The following is an 18371-nucleotide window of genomic DNA, read 5'->3' on the forward strand; positions in this document are numbered from 1 at the left end:
AAAAGCAAGCGCCCTCTCTTTATCCCCCCTGCAAAAACTATAAATTGAGGGCTTGGGGATGACCACAAATGGTAACAAGAGCAATCTTGATGAGGGCGAGACGCTAATCGAGAAGGAGGGCAACAAGAGCAAACTTAACGAGGGTGAGATGCTGATCAAGAAGGAGGGCAACAAGAGCAAACTTGACGAGGACGAGACGCTGATCGAGGAAGAGAAGACTATGTTTGAGATATGCTGAAGGTCTCTCATCCTCTTTTACTCTGATCCAAGAAGAGAAGACACTGAAGAACTCTATCCTATTCTATCATACCTCTACTCTCATCTCTATTCTATCATGGCCCCAAAGAAAAAAGAGTTCAGAAGCGAAAATCGCAAATAACCCTACTAACATGGAAGCAACAGTGGGAGTTGCGAGCACGGGAGTCACTAGTGGAGTCACAAGCGCGGATGACAACCCTTTACCAACCACGATACCACAGGTTTTTCTAAAAAAGTTCTATCCAAATAAGATAAGTCTCTTGAGAAATACTGACTTAAGGCCTAGAAAATTGGTTACAAGAACTGGGAAGTTAGAGATCCCAAAATCTAGATGCCCCTAGTTAAATTCCAAGGGGAAGATTTTCATTATGTGAAACTCAAGTGTCAATTGTTACTAGAATTAAGCATCACTTGAAAGTTTCATGATGATTGATTGAAGTCATAACTGCTTGCAGACATCAATCTGTTTGTGATTTTCTAGATTAGATCTTGATTGAATTAAGTATTGGAACAGATAAGAATTGAGGAGCCCTATACCTCCCCCAAGGATAGGTGTTGAATCCCCATACCAAGAGGGGATGTTTTTACCGCCGTGGAAGCATGGACCGGCTTCGATGGCGAGAGGTCTCCCAGTAGGGATCATATTAAGTAGGAGGTGGAAGGGTGCCAGGGGGGCTCTGGCTAGTAAAACCTTTTTCACACCTAGGAACTACTTGGTCCCCTGTATGGCACGAGTTCTACTTGGGACACCTATGAATGCTAGCTATAGGTGGATTTGATCTTGGTGATGTGCAGATGCACCGGATGAGGCAGCATGTGAAATTGTAATTTTTCTCCTGTATGGGCAGGAGAACACACATTATGGAATATAATCAATAAACTTGTTTTATTCTGATTGTATTTCCGTGAATAAATTACGTAAACAAACAACTGTGCATAAAAGGATTTTAATTAATGAAGTTGTTTTTATATGTTTCATGTAATGTGGTAGGTAATTAGATAACTAAGAACTTCCATAGAGGGAAGCGGATGGATGGATTCGCGACGAATCCAGTCCTATGGCAGAGTGGTCTCGGTTAGCCGAGAGGTTTCCCCAAAAACAAACACTAGGAAGAAACTCTAGGAAGGGCCGATTCGTTGACTTACTTAGGGTTTGGTCTCAGAACCCGAACTGTAAATTATCTTAGGGGAAAGGTACGGTGACTGTGCTAGAGCACTGCAAGGGATTTTATAAATCCTTAGCCTGCTACTGGAAAAAAGCATTGTACTCCATGAACCAAGGGTAATGGCAGTTGCTCCTTCCGGACAAGAAGCCTCTCAAGGACACCTGCGGATGTGAGTTAGTTATTGATAGGTGATTGTTAGGTCAATTAGGAACCTTCAGGTTGGTCCTCCGTGGGTAACGGCAGGATGCTTCCCTTGCGGGGTAGACCTAGGGTTAACTAGCCAAACAAAATCCGATCATTCTGGTTAGAGTACGGATGGCCACGGCTGGAAGATAAACTCTAGGCGACTACTAGAACGTTACTCGTCACGTAATCAAAGGGGGGTATGTCACAGCATGGTTGGGAGCATGTGGCCATCATCAAGTCTTCACTTGTATATAGAGGTGAAAAGGTGAACACTAAGCCTAACACAAGCTCTGGTTATTTACTCTCTTGCTTGCTTGGGAGAGTTAGAGGAGAGTAGAAATTGCAAGATAGAAGTGTGAGCCATTGTGTGAGGTGGTTGAATCGATGAGCCTTGAAGCTCTTGAAAGAATATAAGTTCCCTCCAAGTCTAGCATATCGTTTGTGTAGCTTGATATCTTTTGGTTCCATCATTGAGGCCTAGATGAAATCAATCACTTTAGGATGTTTACATTCCCACCAAGCAATGGAATTAGAGCCCTATGTGTTGAGATTGGGATTGAGATGTGAAGAATCGGTCTCTAGATCTTGCATTGGGCTTGATTTGAATGTTCTAAAACTTGTGTAGTTAGGATAGAATAAAGGCAAAATCTTATTTGTGAGGAACTAATTTGAAGAAACATTATTGCCTTGAATAATTTGGATTAGAAAGTAGATCTACAAGTCAACAAAAACCTTTCTTTAAAAAAAAAAAGATTCACCAAACTATTGCTAAAGTAGAAAGGGCATAGTGGCGATTGTTGTAATAAATTGATAGCTCTTCAAGTCTAATCTGAATCAAGACATTGTTGAGTGCGTTTCAAAAGGAACCAAATTTTCTTGTGCAAGGAAAAGAGGCCAAAATAGCTATTTGGATAAACCATCATGTGGATCAAGTACACTCAAGAGTAGGTAGAGGACAGAAGGGTAAATGTAAGTTGAGTGCATCTCAAATGTAATCCAATGGAAAAGGAAAGAAGGGGCTACACCACTCAAGTCAAAGAAAGAGGAACTTTAAGGGGTAAAAGTTGAGTGTGAAGAAAGAGTAAGAGAGATACACCAAGAAAATATTTGAAAAAATGTAAAATAGTTTTTTGGAAAAAGGGCTTCAAAATAGAAGACATACCCCAATCAAGAGGATGGTTTAATGCGTACTTGGAACAAAAAGAACTACCTTGTCAAGAAATGATTGCTTGCCTCCACCAAGAGTCAAGTCAAAAGAAATAAATAAGAGTTATACAATGAGTCCACAAATTATGCTTTTAATTGTACCACTTAAGTAGCAAAGGAATGCTGGAGTGCTTACTTGAAGGGTACTCAAGTTGTGCCCACTCGAAGTCAAGAGCTCCCGCTCGAGGGACTCTCTAAGGCAAGGAATGGAGGATGCTCAAGCACTATAGAAGCACTTAATTCATCAGCACTTGAGCAAGAGAAAAAGGGCAGAAGAAGAACTCAAGAGGAAGGTTAGGGTATTTGTCAACACTTGAGCACAAAGATGAGATGCAAAAGGGTATGTAGAAGGAAAGTGACGTAGAAGTAGGGAGAGACATCGAGCATACCTTAGATTGCAAGCAAGGAAGCAAAAGATTGAAACCTTATTGCAAGTTGGAATCTTCCATCATCACAAGGAGATGAGGAGAAAGGAATAGGTTAGGGAAGAGAGAGCTCGAAACAATGGGGGAGAAGAACTAGGAAGAGGAGGAGGCAAGGGTGACTTCAATTGCCTTATTTACTCTTCATCATACATTGGAATAGAAGCACTACTCTAAAATGGAATAGGAGTGCCTACTCTAAAATGGATTAAGAGTGGCCTTGAAACAAGTGTGAGATAGGGTAGAAAAAATGAAGTAGGAGACATTAGACAGATTTTTGGGTTGGAAGTTTTGATTTGAAGTAGATTAATGAGCTAGAATAACCTTACAATTAAATCTTAGTTATAACAACCATTAAAAAGTCTAACTTTTTGGCCTCTATTTAATAGCATGTGGGCTTGGGGGTGTGCTTGTGAGCCTGAAGTAGGAGGCTTACGAAAGTTGGGGGTTGGGTTGCTATGTAGCTCTCTATATCTTTTGTGATTTAAATACAAGGCTTAGTCTTCGTGTGTTGGACTTGCTTTTTGGGTTTAATACAAGCCTTCTTCTCAAATACCTCGACTACATTACCTTAGCCTACATGGCTTCTAGGTTACGTCTCAACCATGTTTGATATCTCCATCATCTAGGCCTAAAAGCAAGGCATTGAACATAACAACTAGGCCCACAAGAGCCTAGTCACTATGTCCTTGCCTTAACCACTAGGACTTGTATGATCAACCATCCTTGCCTTGGCCACTAGGCCTTGTACAATTGGCCATTAGACCTTGATAATTGGCTTGTGGGAGTAGGCCATAGGCCTTTTGGCCCAAGATCATGGGCCTACTCCCCTCCTTAACCTTTGCGATAGCTTGACCCCTCAATCCCTTCTTGGCCTTGTTGACCCACTTTAGCCACATTAACAATTTCCTTGCTCTTATAAGGCCTTAGTTCCCACAATGCATCCTTAAGGTTGTGATCTTCACAACTCAGCTATATTAGGCTTTGTCTTCTTGCCCGCAGCCTCCTTCCTTCCACTCGACTGCTTGCTCTACCGCTCAACCCCACATCTCCTCCACTTGACTATTGTTTATTACTCAGCCCAAAAATCCTCCATTTGGCCAATGAGGCCTCAAGGCCTTCATTTGACCAATTTTGTGTACCTCTTTTTTACTTTCATTTTTAACCTTTAAAAAACTGGCCATTTCTACATTCTCGGCCCCTTCTCCCATGTTTGGTCACCTTCTTCCCCTCTGAACCCAACTCTTACACCACTCAAGCAACCGTCTTCTCCTCCACTTGGCCACCCACTCCTCCACTTGAGCATTCTACACTCTTGGCCATCTCCTCTTTCCCCTTGACCCTTTTAGCCTTATCCTCCTCCTTGGTCGTGCCTTCCCTCCACTCAATCATCTCTCCCCTTGTTAATTGGCCATTTTAAAATCCAAAAAACTACTCGATCATTTGTTCCTTATTTGTTAAATGACGCCCTTCCCAAGGTTAATTTTTTGAAGGTAATAGGACCATCTTTGTTACACTACACACAAATGCGTCCTCAAGGAGGAAAAAAAAACTTAAATACAAAGCAAAACCTAAAAAGGAAGAATTGATGGAGGCAATGTTGACCAAAATCCCCAAGAAAAAGCAACCCATGATTGAACAAAATAAAGCCTTTGGAACAAAGCCCCATAGAAGGTGAAAACTAAGCTAAAGCATACACCAACACTAATGGATAATAATTGAATAGTTGGACTCTCCAAAAGAAAAGGCAACTAACTCATTGCAATCTAATAATGTTGCTTAGCATGACCTAAGAAGATGATATCCAAAAGATAAAAGAAGAAATAAAGGAAACAAAAAAATAGCTACAGAAGCCACAAAACTAGAGCCCAAGGATAAAAGTGAGAAGTTAATAACGTTGTCACACAACCAATATACAAATATTCCCATGCCCACTTCTCCTAAAAGCAACAAGACTTTGCATGCTTCCAGAACTTCTAGGGATTCCAAGAAAAAGTTACCTTTACCTATTGCACATAAAAACCGGTCCATATATAATGGAGCTCACGATGCTCAATCAAGGGGGGCCATCATCCACAGGTGTGATTGAGTAACATCCAATTTAGTAAGCCATTTTATGGCATTCCTATTTTCTAAGTGAGCTTGCTCCACTACCATTTTGTTTAGAGTTCTGATCGTTGTTTCCTGAGGCTTTGTGGCTACTGCAGCATGATTCTTTTCGAGTGTGATAGATATGGATGATGGCCCCCAAGCAAAAGATCTCTCCAAATGCTAAAACTCCCACCACAACCAACAGGATTGCGAACCAAGGGACCGCAACTATAGAAAACACACCTCTTATGAATCAGGTGCACCCCATTGTATTAGGGAAAAGAAATTTGGGAGAAAGTAACATTAATTATCACAACTTAATTGAGCATGTTTCAAGATAATGAGCATACTAGGAAAATTTTATTCATCGCATTCATCTTAGATGATCAATTAAAATTGCACTTAGAAGCCGTTAAATTGCACATAAATTGCATGAAAATTTAATGCAAATATATATATATATAAAGTTTCAAGAATACACATTAAACTACAATTAAGCCAGATAGATTTTATGCATCCACATCCGTTTGTTTAGTTGAAATAATAGGAAATCCTATTACATCTCACAAAACATAGATTCAACTTGTGATAGAAAACGTAGCGTTCCTACGAAGTTTAGAAAAATTCAAACCCTAAAGAGTTGAAGGATTCTTGTCAAGGCCCATCTTGCTTGAAGTTGAAAGGAATTCAAAGTCCTTAAGTAACTATATGAATTATGTGACAAACCCTAGTTCAAATGAATACGTAGGGTTTCGTTGTAGAGAAGCCAATGTCCCAAATTGCAATCAACATTGCAAGTATTTTTATTAGATACTCTTTAGAGAAGAAAGGGTATCGCTGTTATAACCCTATCACAGGTGAGTTCAGAGTGAGCAGGGATACTCCATTCAAAAGAATGATGAAATTAAATTAGGTTATCTCTAGAAATATCTGACGATAATGGGGATAAAATCGAGTCTAGATTCTATCGCTTCAAATCGGAATTTCCTTCAGTAGAGAGAACAAAGAATTGTCTAGAAATATATTGTGCACTTTTGCTTGTGTTTGTACTGAGGAACACTTGTTTGGAAAAGGAGTCATCTAACAAAGGACTTGATAAGAAGAAAATCTTTCAAATTGGATCCAGGTTGAAACACTTGTTGGGAAAGGCATGTTGAGCACCCCTAGCTAGCCGCCAACCCTATCCAAGGGGGTTTTTGATAGCCACATCGAGAATGTGGACCGAACCCATTGTGAGAGGTCTCTCCGTAGAAACGTCTGTTCGTAGGAGGATGCTCATGTGCCATGGGAGCTTTGGTTGTAAATCCCCTGCCTCCGGGTCCTACTCAGATGGTCTACGTAACTCGAGAAGGAATATCAATGCCCTCTAACTAGTGTAAGGGTGAAAACTTAGAGGAAAATAAGATGCATCCTTACAGACTGCGAGAATCATCCTATGGACATGATTTGTATCTCTCAGTTGAAATTTTAATATAAAGTTTACTTTCAAGGAATTTGTTTGATCTGTTTTTGTGTTAGTGCATAAAATTATGTAAAGGAACATGTGACTAACGGGTTAATTAAGGAAGTTGCTTGTATGTGTTACCACTAATGTGCCCTTAGTTAAGTAGGAAACTAAAGCTATCAAGGGAAGTGGGTGGGTGGAACCCTTGACAAGTCAACCGTCCTACGACACGGTGGTCCCAGAGAACTAGCAGGCTTCTCAATATTCAAATCATGATGACATATTGACCTTAGATAATGTAGGGTAGAACCCTGGCTCATATCCTTTTAGGGGACCGGAATGGGAATTTACCCTACGTGTAGAGAGGTCGATCAATGCATCCCTCTTGTTTCACATTCTCTTTGAACCAAGCGTGATATGAGTCCGCCTCAATTTAGATGCTCTACGCAAAGTAGATCCTGACGCTAAAAGACTGTAGAATGACTTGACCATTAGAAACAAAGGAAGATTCAAGTCAATCCTAATAGGATTGGCCGATACGTTTCATTGCAAAGTAGACTCGGGAGTTACTAACTGACAAACCCTCTGACATTTCGTGGGAGTGCTAGGCGGCATATTTTAGATCAAACTCCCGATGGACTACTAAAAATGTCTCAACCCAGGCACGTTAAAGTTGGTATCAAAGCAAACTAACAAATAACATAAGCAAGATAAGAGTACAAGGACAAGGTCAAGGACAGCAGAAGAAACCAAAGGCGAATGCAGTTAGTGACTTTGTTCCTACACACAGAGAAATGACCAAAACCTTTGATGCTTCTATTGCAAGGAACACGGACACTTCAAAAGAGAGTGTCCTAAACTTGGTGAGGGCCACCGGTAAGGACGATTCCGTGGGAAAACCAGAGCTGCACGTGGTCAGGGTCAAGCAGCAATGGGGAGGGCAAGGACTTCCAATATCACCATCAAGGAAGTAAATGAAGAGAAAGAACCAACTATGGAAGCAGAGATTGAAAAGGTGATAGTCCATGCCGCTCTCCATAAAAAGGGACCGAATTGCCAATTCTCGATGATCCAAACCCCTTCACACTACTAAGGTAAGAATTTCAAAACCTTGATTGACTATGGAAGTATGCATTCTTTTATTTCTCCTACTTGTGCAAGAAACCTGGGAATAACCACAATAGCTGCACCCACTTGTGGAATCAGCAAATGGGTGTGAAATTAATTGTACTAGACAAACTGCCAAAGTGAGATTCCTACTCGGTGGAAAGCCAATAATTGTAAAATTCATAGTAATGAACTTAGGGGCTCATGAATGCTTACTTGGCATGGATTGGTTAATACCCAACAATGCCCACATTCACTATGGAAGGGGCCAAATTTCCTTCCAAAGTTTTAAAGGGGAACTAGTAGCAACTCAAGGGGAGGCTGGTAAACCCAAAATCCAATTAGCAAAGGCATCATGGATAGTTAAGGGAATGCAAAAGGGTTTACCCATCTACTTGATCAAGCTGAATAAGTTAGAGCAAAGCAAGAAGTCTGAAGAAGAATCTTCATGGCTGAAGAAGTACGCAGATGTGTTCCCCAAAGACTTGACGGAGCTATCCCCCCAAGGGAGATTGATCATGAGATCTCATACCAAGCGCCACTCCAGTTGCAAAAAGACCTTACAAAATGTCTATTCTTGAAGCTATCGAATTAAAGGAGGAGCTCAAACAACTTTTAGATCAGGAGTTCATTCGGCCCAGTAGCTCGCCATGGGGAGCTCCTGTGTTGTTTCAAATGAAGAAGGATGGAACGCTCAAGCTATGCATCGACTATAGAGGGTTGAATCAAGTAACCGTCAAGAATAAATATTCTATCCCAAGGATAGATGAGTTACTTGATCGCCTACAAGGGGCAAAAAACTTCTAAAAAATTGACTTAAGGTCAGGGTATTACCAAATTCGCATCAAGGATGAGGATATTCCAAAAGTAGCTTTTAACACCAGATATGGTCACAATAATGTCCTTTGGATTAACCAATGCTCTTGCTACATTCAGTAGGCTAATGCAGGATATCTTTATACCATACCTTGACAAGTTTGTACTTGTTTTCTTTGATGACACCTTGGTCTACTCCAAGGAAGAAGAAGATCATGAGCCTCAACTTTGCATTGTCCTTGAAATCATAAGGACACACAAGCTTTATGCCAAAAAGAAGATGTGTGCCTTCCTCAAATGACAGATTGAGTATCTAGGCTTCATCCTACAAAGGTTAAAGATGTACAAGAATGGCCCCCACCAATCACTATTAAGGAAGTACATAAGTTTCTTGGTCTAACAGGATGGTATAGAATCTTCATCAAAGATTACGCCTTAGTTGCAGCGGCAGCCCTCACAGATCTACTAAAGAAATAGGTTGCCATAGTGTGGACAACCCACTGAACAAGCAAACCTCAACCAACTCAAACATAGCTTAGTGATAGCGCCAATTCTGAAGCTCCTAGACTTGAGCAAGGAGTTTGAAGTTGTTATAGATGCCAAGTCATGTGCACTAGGCTGTGTACTAATGCAAGAAGCTCATCTCGTGGCATATTCCTCAAGAAAGTTAAAACCCCATGAGAAAAATTATGCTACTCATGACTTGGAATTGTTGGCTATCATTCATGCCCTCAAACTTTGGAGGCACTACTTGCTCGGCAACAAATTCTCCTTGGTCACGGACCACAAGAGCCTCAAACGGATCTTCTCCCAGGCTAACCTCAACATGAGGCAATGCCACTAGGTCGAGGTTCTATAAGAGTATGACTTTGAAATCAGATATAGACCTTGCAAGGAAAATGTGGTTGATAATGCCTTAAGTTGTAAAGCGTTTCTCAACTCTTTCATTATGGAGGAACCTTCGACGGTGGTCGGATCACTAGCCACCATGGTGTCAATGCTAGGCAACCCTATCCTTGAATTGGCTAGGGAGGACTCTAAACATGACCCAAAATATTAGAAAATGATAAAGGAGATCCTAGAAAGGACCAAAGTCTCGAACTCAAAGTTAAATACCAAGAGTACTTTGTCTATGAAGGCCTAGTCTACTTCAAGACAAGACTATGTATTGCTTCGAGCCAAAGACTTAAACAACGGATACTCTGGGAAGCACATGATTCCCCTTTCTTTGGTCATCGAGGATATGCCAAGACCCTCAACATGGTCAGGAAGAGCTATCATTGGGAAAGACTTAAGGGAGATGTACTCAAATATGCCACGGAATGTTTGTCTTGCCAATGCATCAAGGCAGAGCATGCCAAGATGCTTGGAAAGCTATAACCCCTCAACATCCCTTAGATGAAGTGGGAATTTATCAGCATGGACTTTGTTGTTGGGTTACCTCTAGTTCCAGGTGGGTACAACGCAATTATGGTTGCAGTAGATATGCTCACCAAGGTTGCACATCTCATCCCAGTAAAGACAAATTATAAGGCTTGAGATATTGCAAGATTGTTCATTAAGGAGATATTCAGACTCCATGGTCTACCCAAAATGATCATCAATGATCGAGACTCCCTTTTCACATCTCATTTCTGGAGAGGGATATTTGAAGCTATTGGGACTCATCTCTGTTTTAGTACGGCCTATCACCCTCAAATTGATCCCCAAACAGAAAGGGTCAATCAAGTGATTGAAGATATGCTTAGAGCATATTGTTGTCATGAACTCAAGAAGTGGATCCAATATCTACCCTTGGTGGAGTTTTCCTACAATGCTTCCTTCCAGCAAAGCATTCAAATGACACATTTCCAAGCATTGTATGGGCATGATTTTCATTCTCCATTAAATTTCTCAGACCCTACTTTAAGGGTAGAGGCTTCCAAGAATATGCTAGAAGAAATGGATGAATAGGTTAAGGCCATTAGGCAAGACATCAAAGCTGTCAAGGATATGCAGAAGGCTTATGCGGATTTGAACATGCAAGAGGGGCTCTTCAAGGAGGGGGATATGGTTTTCATTCGTATACGACCCAAGAAGAGTTCCTTATCCATGGGAGAATTTAAAAAGCTTAGCCCAAGGTATTGCAGGCCTTATAGGATCCTCAAAAGCCTTAGATCCAATGCTTACAAACTTCAACTCCCTGAAAATGTAAAAGTTCACAACGTATTTCGTGTTAGTCTACTAAAGAAATAAGTGCCTAATCCTAGCCATGTACTGAGTGATCAACAAATTGTAATGCCTAGCCAAGAAGTCCTTGAGCTGCAGCCAAATAAAATCCTAGATACTAGGGAGAGACAATTAAGGAGTAGAATCCTCAGAGAATACCTTATCCAATGGAAGGATTATCCTGAAGAAGAATACCCACGATTCTATAATCAACAATACCCTTCATCAACAATACTCATGGTTTCTCTAAGGGATGATGACATCTCTATTTCTCTAAGAGGAGGAGGATGTAATACTTCCACACAATTAAAAATTAGTTGGTTAGTTTGAAAGTTAGTTAGTCAATTAATAAGTTAGTAAAGTTACTAACGAAAGACAGACTAAAGTAAAAACTAACTAACATTAATAACTAATAGTTTTTATTTAATTTAAAATATTAAAAAATTGAGAGTCACAATCCGAATTTTTTCCCAAATTGATAAGGACTCTAGCAACCCTTCACAGAAGTTACAACCATGAACGAGAGTTATGGGCCATATTAATCACTAGTGTTCATATGTATAGTATGGATGGTCCAAAAATATTAGATTTTTGGGCAAAACTAGTATATTTTAGATATTACTTATTGTAAATATCCTAAAAAGCTATGGATATTTCTAGAATAGGATGCCATGTAAAAAAGCAAGTGGTTTTTTTTTGCTTTGTTTGGAGATTTAATACAAAAAAACAAGGATTGGTGAAATTACGCGCGTCATGATCGTAGTTTACATGAAGTAAATAGCACTTCGAAATAAGGAAAATAAGAATGAGTGATCTAGAAGATTTCTAATCAAGTGTCTTGGAGTTTAACCCCCCTTTCAGAGCCAACAAAACTATCAAAATTGTGATTTGAGCATCAGATTGCTGACTTTTCCAAGATTCCCTTCATAAAGAGCTCTTCTTCTCAGCCACAACCCTCTCTTGTTTAGCTATAAATATGAGGCATGGGGAGCAGTTAGAGAAGCACAAGGAGACCCCGAGAGGCTGCGAGAGAGAGGGAGGTAGAAGGATAGCCCTCCAAGAGAATGCAAGAAGGAGCTTGAGAGAGAGAGAGAGAGAGAGAGAGAGAGAGAGAGAGAGAGAGAGAGAGAGAGAGAGAGAGAGAGAGAGAGAGAGAGAGAGAGAGAGAGAGAGAGAGAGAGAGAGAGAGAGAGGAGTTACCTCGAGAGGTTGCGAGAGAGAGTTAGCTCAATTCCCCCTATCTCAATCTTCAACTAAGCCATCTTCTCTTACACTCTCCCACCTCAAATCCATTCTTCCTTCTTTATCTCTCAAATCCACTTGCGGACGATGGCCCCCAAGTGAAAGATCTCTCCAAATGCTGAAACTCCCACCACAACCAATGGGATCGCGAACCAAGAGACCGCAACTACGGAAAACACATCTCTTATGAATCAGGTGCAGCCTATTGTATTAGGGAAAAGAAATTGGAAGAAAAGAACGTTTATATTAATTATCGCAACTTAATTGAGCATGTTTCGAGATAATGAGCGTACTATGAAAATTTTATTCATCGCATTCATATTAGGTAAATTGCATAGAAATTTTATGCTAATATATATATATGAAAAGTTTCAAGAATACACATTAAACTGCAATTAAGCCAGATAGATTTTATGCATTCACATCCGTTTGTTTGGTTAATAGGAAATCCTAGTACATAAATAAGATGCATCATTACGGACTGTAGGAATCGTCCTATGGATGGGATTTGTATCTCAGTTGAAATTTTAATATAAAGTTTACTTTCAAGGAATTTGTTTGATCTGTTTTCATGTCAGTGCATAAAATTACATAAAGGAACATGTGACTAACGAGTTAATTAAGAAAGATGCTTGTAAGTGTTACAACTAATGTGCCCTTAGGTAAGAAGCGGGTGGGCGGAACCCTCGACGAGTCTGTCCTACACCAGGGTGGTCCCAAAGAACTGGGAGGCTTCTCAACATTCAAATCGTGATGATATATTAACCTTAGATAATGTAGGGTAGAACCCTGGCTCATATCGTTTTAGGGGACCGGAATGGGACTTTACCCTACGGGTAGAGAGGTCGAATGATGCATCCCTCTCGTTTCTCACTCTCTTTGAACCAAGTGCGATATGAGTTCGTGCCTCAGTTTAGATAGTTTGCGCAAAGTAGATCGTCTGAAGACCGTGACACTAGAAGGCTGTAGAATGACTTGACCATTAGAAATCCAAGAAGATTCAAGTCGATCCTAACAGGGTTTGCTGATACGTTTCTTGCAGAATAGATTTGGCAGTTGCTAACCAACAAACGTGTGACATTCTGTGGGAGTGCCAAGCGGCATCTTTTAGATCAGACTCCTGATGGACTATTAAAATGTGTCTCAACCTAGGCATGTTACAAGTTAGGAATTCTCAACAGCCTTGGTCGACTCGCTCTATCCTATAATCCCATAACTGCACTTCCTATTTTTCCACATAAACTTAGGGCACATCAAGGGCAAGTTACACCTTGGGAGTCTTGGCTTAGAGACCTATCTCACTCAGAATTGACACAATTCCTTTCATACTTTCCCAGATCTCTCATTGCCATGACAATAATATAGAAAACATGACAACTAGCAAGTATGTTGAAAATCATCCAACAATGTAGTCCCACTTGGCATTGCAATCTCCACTCATTGATAAATTGTGAAAGAACTTCTACCATCATATCCATGGTCATGAGCTCGAGGATCCTCAAAATAGCTTGAGGTTTCCCTCCTGATTCCCCATTGACTTATCTATCCCTCAAGCAACGATAATACTTGCAATCACTTATCCATTGCAATGTGCCCGGTTGTCTAGGCACGTTTTTAGTGCTCCATCAAGAGACGAATCTAAGTGATGTCGCTCGGCACTCCCATGGAATGTTATGGGGTTTGTCGCCTAGGGTTTCTCGAGTTCACCTCATAACGTAACGTTCGCGGTCGAACCCACTAGTATCGACCTGAAACTTGGGTCCCTAGTGGTCAAGGTCTCTTGACAGCATTCTAACATTGGGTCTTGGACATCCTACTTTACGTAGAGATACCCAAGCCGAAGCATATCCATGTCGCACTTGGTTCAAAGAGAATGGGAAATGAGAGGGATGCACCACTCAACCTCCCTACCTGTAGAGCATAGTCCCGTTTCGGTCCCCTAAAACGGCATGAACCAAGGTTCTAGCCTAACAATTTGTATAGGTTAGTAAAACCTTGTGAGAAGCCTCCCAGTTTTCTAGGACCACCCTGCCATAGGATGGACACGTCGAGGGTTCTGTCCACCCCCTTCCCTCAATAGGATCTTTCAACGCCACAAACAATTGGACCAGGCAGACTTCAACTCCTTTTCGGATTGGCAAGGGGTGTCCACTGTTGAGATATCGAGCTCCACTCGTGATACGCCAGGGTGACCGTTGTGTATTTATGTCACCGACTTGTCAGTTGCAGATGCAGTTGGTACACTGCCCATGAATAATAGCTACATAATAGCTATCCTTATCTACTCTAGTTCGTGGCTCAGCTAGTATGCCACCTTAGTTAGTTGAGTTTGGTTTGAGACCCATATATAGCGTTCTTCTATTTCTTTGTATGAGAGTTCTTTTTGGCTTACACAACTAAGAAGAGGAAAATTGTTTTCAGCCTCCACCTCTGTGTGTATTCCCCCATTGTGCAAGCAAGAAAGCTACAAGTGAGACTCCTTCCTTCTCTCCCACAATCTTGACATGGTATCAGAGCCTTGTTCGTGGTAAGGAGCTCAAGAAAGCAAGCCAAGCTCGCGGTGTTCTGGTAAGAGGATCAGTGTTGCTTTCATTTTCTGTTTTGGGGGCAGATCTCTGCAGGCAGCACAGTCGGAAATTGCAAGAGTGCATTGTCTCAGGTTGAGACGCCCTTCGCGGTGAAGCAAGAGGGCAATATATACTGCGGGTAAGGGCTTTAGCCCTGGCGACCCTTTTTTTTTTATTTGAGGCCATTTCGAGGCCTGTTTTGGAGGTGGAAGTTTTCTGCACGCACTCAGAAAAAAGCCCTGTTTTATGCTGTGCGACCATTGTTCTACAGGTCGGTGAAAAGTTACCACAGATATTGCATCGTATGCTTATGTGTAGAGACATTGGGAGTTACAGAATCATCCTTGGTTCCTGTATATGCAAAATCGTCACTAGGAAGTGACTGTGTGGTCAAATACCACTTTCGCTAGTTTTGCAGATTTGCCCTTGTGAGGCTGAAGCTGTGTTCTTTGCAGTGACATAATTTCTTGCAGTGTTCTGTAATGGCGTCTGATTCTCTTTCACAAATTGTCACTGAAAAGCTTGACAAGAACAACTTCAAAGCATGGAAGTTTAGAATGACAAATTTCCTTATGGGAAAAGGATATTGGGAATTTGTTGCAGGAAATGAAGAAGAACCAGTTCTTCCTGATGTTCCCAATCAACAACAAATGCACGCATTTAAAGCATGGCATGAGAGAGCCAGGAAAGTTATGTACTGCTGTCTATCAGCATTTCAGACTCTATGATTGTGCATATTCAAGATGCAAGTATGCCAAAGGAGGCATGGGATACTTTGTCAAAAATGTATAGCACAAATATGCAAGCCAGGAAAATGCAGCTCAAGCAAGAGTTGCATAATGTGCAAAGAGAAAATATGAGCATCAACGACTACCACATGAAGGTGAAGAAGATTGCAGATGCACTTGCTTCCATTGGGTCGCCAGTGGAAGATGATGATTTAGTTTCTGTGACCTTGAATGGTCTAGGAAAGGATTATGCACAGTTTCGGACATCCATTTCAGTTCGTGAAAGATTTCCTGATTTTGAGGAGTTGATTGCTCTTCTAATTTCTGAGGAGCAGAGAAATGGTGGTGCATCTTTTTCAGGAGGAACTTCAAAAGAAGCTATCTTCTACTCAAATGCTGGAAGAGGTAGAGGCAGAGGTAGAGGAGGCCGATTTGGAGGCCGTGGTAGAAATCAGAATATGCAGCAAACTCAAGAAAACCAGTCCTATGGACGAGGACATGGTAACTCTAGAGGCAGGGGGAGCCAAAGAGGTCGTGGTGGATGGCAAAGAGGCCAAAATGCAAACAGTAATGTTGAATGCTACTACTGTGGTAAAATGGGTCATATGGCTAAAGACTGCTATAAAAAGCAGAATGACATCATGAATGGAAAACTGCAACAAGGGAATTATGCATCTTCTAGTAGACAGGGTGATGACAGAAATGAGCATTTGTTTATGGTGCAGCACATGAACAATTCTGTGATAAGTGCAGAAGAAAGTAACGATGTATGGTATGTTGACTCAGGTGCATCAAACCACATGACAGGTAATGCAGAATGGATGGAGGATGCAAGGAAAATGGAAAAACTAGGATTTGTGGAGACTGGTGATGATACTGCACATCCTACTGTGCAGATTGGAAAAATTCCTTTGTCTATGCAGGATGGGAAAAAGAAATACATGTCTGATGTATTTCATGTCCCGAATATCACCAAGAATCTGGTTTCTATTGGTCAAATGATTGAGCAGGGCTTGCAGGTCAGATTTAATCCTCATGGATGCTTTGTTGAGGATATGAAAAATAAAGGTCACTTGATAGCAAAAGGAAAGAAAAAAGGGCAGAATGTTTACGTTGGATGCAGACATGTCTGAATTGAGTGCAGCAATGTTTGCACATGGGACCGGTGTAGTTGCAGATATTGATATCTGGCATAAACGCATTGGTCATGTTAATGTACAGCGACTTAAATCAATGTAGGCCCAAAATATTGTTGTAGGATTGCCAAAATTCAAGGTTGCATAAATGCATAAGATATGTAAAGCCTGTCAGTTTGGAAAACAGGCAAGAAAACCATTTCCTAGACATGTTCAAGAGAGTAAGAAGCCATTGGAATTAATCCACTCTGATGTGTGGACTACTAAAGCTGCATCTCTTGGAGGCTGTCATTATTTTGTCACTTTTATTGATGACTATAGCAGAAAAGTTTGGGTGTATTTTATGAAAAAGAAAAGTGAAGTTTTTGGGCATTTCAAAACTCTTAAAGCTATGGTTGAAAAAGAAACAGGCTTGCAAATAAAATGCCTAAGGTCAGATGGAGGGGGAGAGTACCTCTCAAATGAGTTTGCAAGGTTCCTGCAGGAGCATGGCATAAAGCAGCAATATTCATGCAGTCATACCCCACAACAAAATGGAGTTGCTGAAAGGAAAAACAGGCATATTGGAGAGGTATCTCGTGCCATGCTCAACGAAAAAGACTTGCCAGAATTTTACTGGGCTGAAGCAGTTGCTACGGCAGTCTATATAATGAACAGGACTCCCACTGCAGCAATACATGGGATGACTCCAGAGGAGAGGTATACTGGTAGGAAACCAGATATTTCTCATTTGAAAATTTTTGGTTGCATTGCCTATGTACATGTGCCAGATGAAGAAACATTCAGTCCGGTTGCAAGGACGGCAACCGTAAGAGCAGTCATTGCTATGGCTACATCAAAGGGATGGTCTTTACATCAGATGGATGTAAAGAATGCCTTTTTGCATGGTGATTTGCAAGAAGAGGTCTATATGGAGCAGCCACCAGGTTATGTGCATGCTGTTCATCCTGAGTTTGTTTGCAGGTTGAAGAAAGCCTTGTATGGCTTGAAGCAAGCACCTAGAGCATGGCCTGACAAGATAGGACAGTATCTTGTCACTATTGGCTTTCAGATTTCCAAGGCAGATTTCTCACTTTATGTGAGAAAAACAGAGAAAGGTATTATGCTACTTGTCATTTATGTTGATGATTTGATTATGACAGGTTACAGTGATGAAGATATCCTTTATGTGAAAATGGTATTGAAGCAGAAGTTTGAGATGAAGGATTTGGGAGAGCTGCGTTATTTCTTGGGCATTGAGGTGATTAGATCACCAAGTGGGATACAGATCTTGCAGAGGCAGTATGGATTGGACATGCTATCCAAATATGGGATGACAGGTTGTAAGCCTATTTCAGTTCCTTTGGAGCAGAATGTGAAGCTGAGCGCAGATGCAGGTGAGCTTCTGGAAGACCCTACTATGTACAGACGCATAGTAGGAAGCTTGATTTATATGACTATTACCAGGCCAGATTTGAGCTATGCTGTTGGATTGGTAAGTCAGTTTATGCAGGCTCCAAGGAAACCGCATTTGGATGCGGCTAGACGCATACTCAGGTATGTGAAGTCCACATTGCAGTATGGACTATTTTATGAGACTGGGGTTCACATACAGTTGCATGGATACACTGATGCTGACTGGGCTGGTAGCATTTCTGATAGACAATCTACCAGTGGATATGTGTTCTCTTTTGGGAGTGCTGCAGTCACTTGGAGCAGCAAGAAACAGCCTACAATTGCCTTGTCCAGCACAGAGGCTGAGTACAGGGGTGCAACAATGGCTGCATGTGAGGTAGCTTGGTTGTGAGGTAGCTT

Source organism: Lygodium microphyllum, chromosome 2, assembly GCF_053477565.2.
Source record: "Lygodium microphyllum isolate KBCC chromosome 2, Lygodium_microphyllum_v1.1.10, whole genome shotgun sequence".
Lineage (NCBI taxonomy): Eukaryota > Viridiplantae > Streptophyta > Polypodiopsida > Schizaeales > Lygodiaceae > Lygodium > Lygodium microphyllum.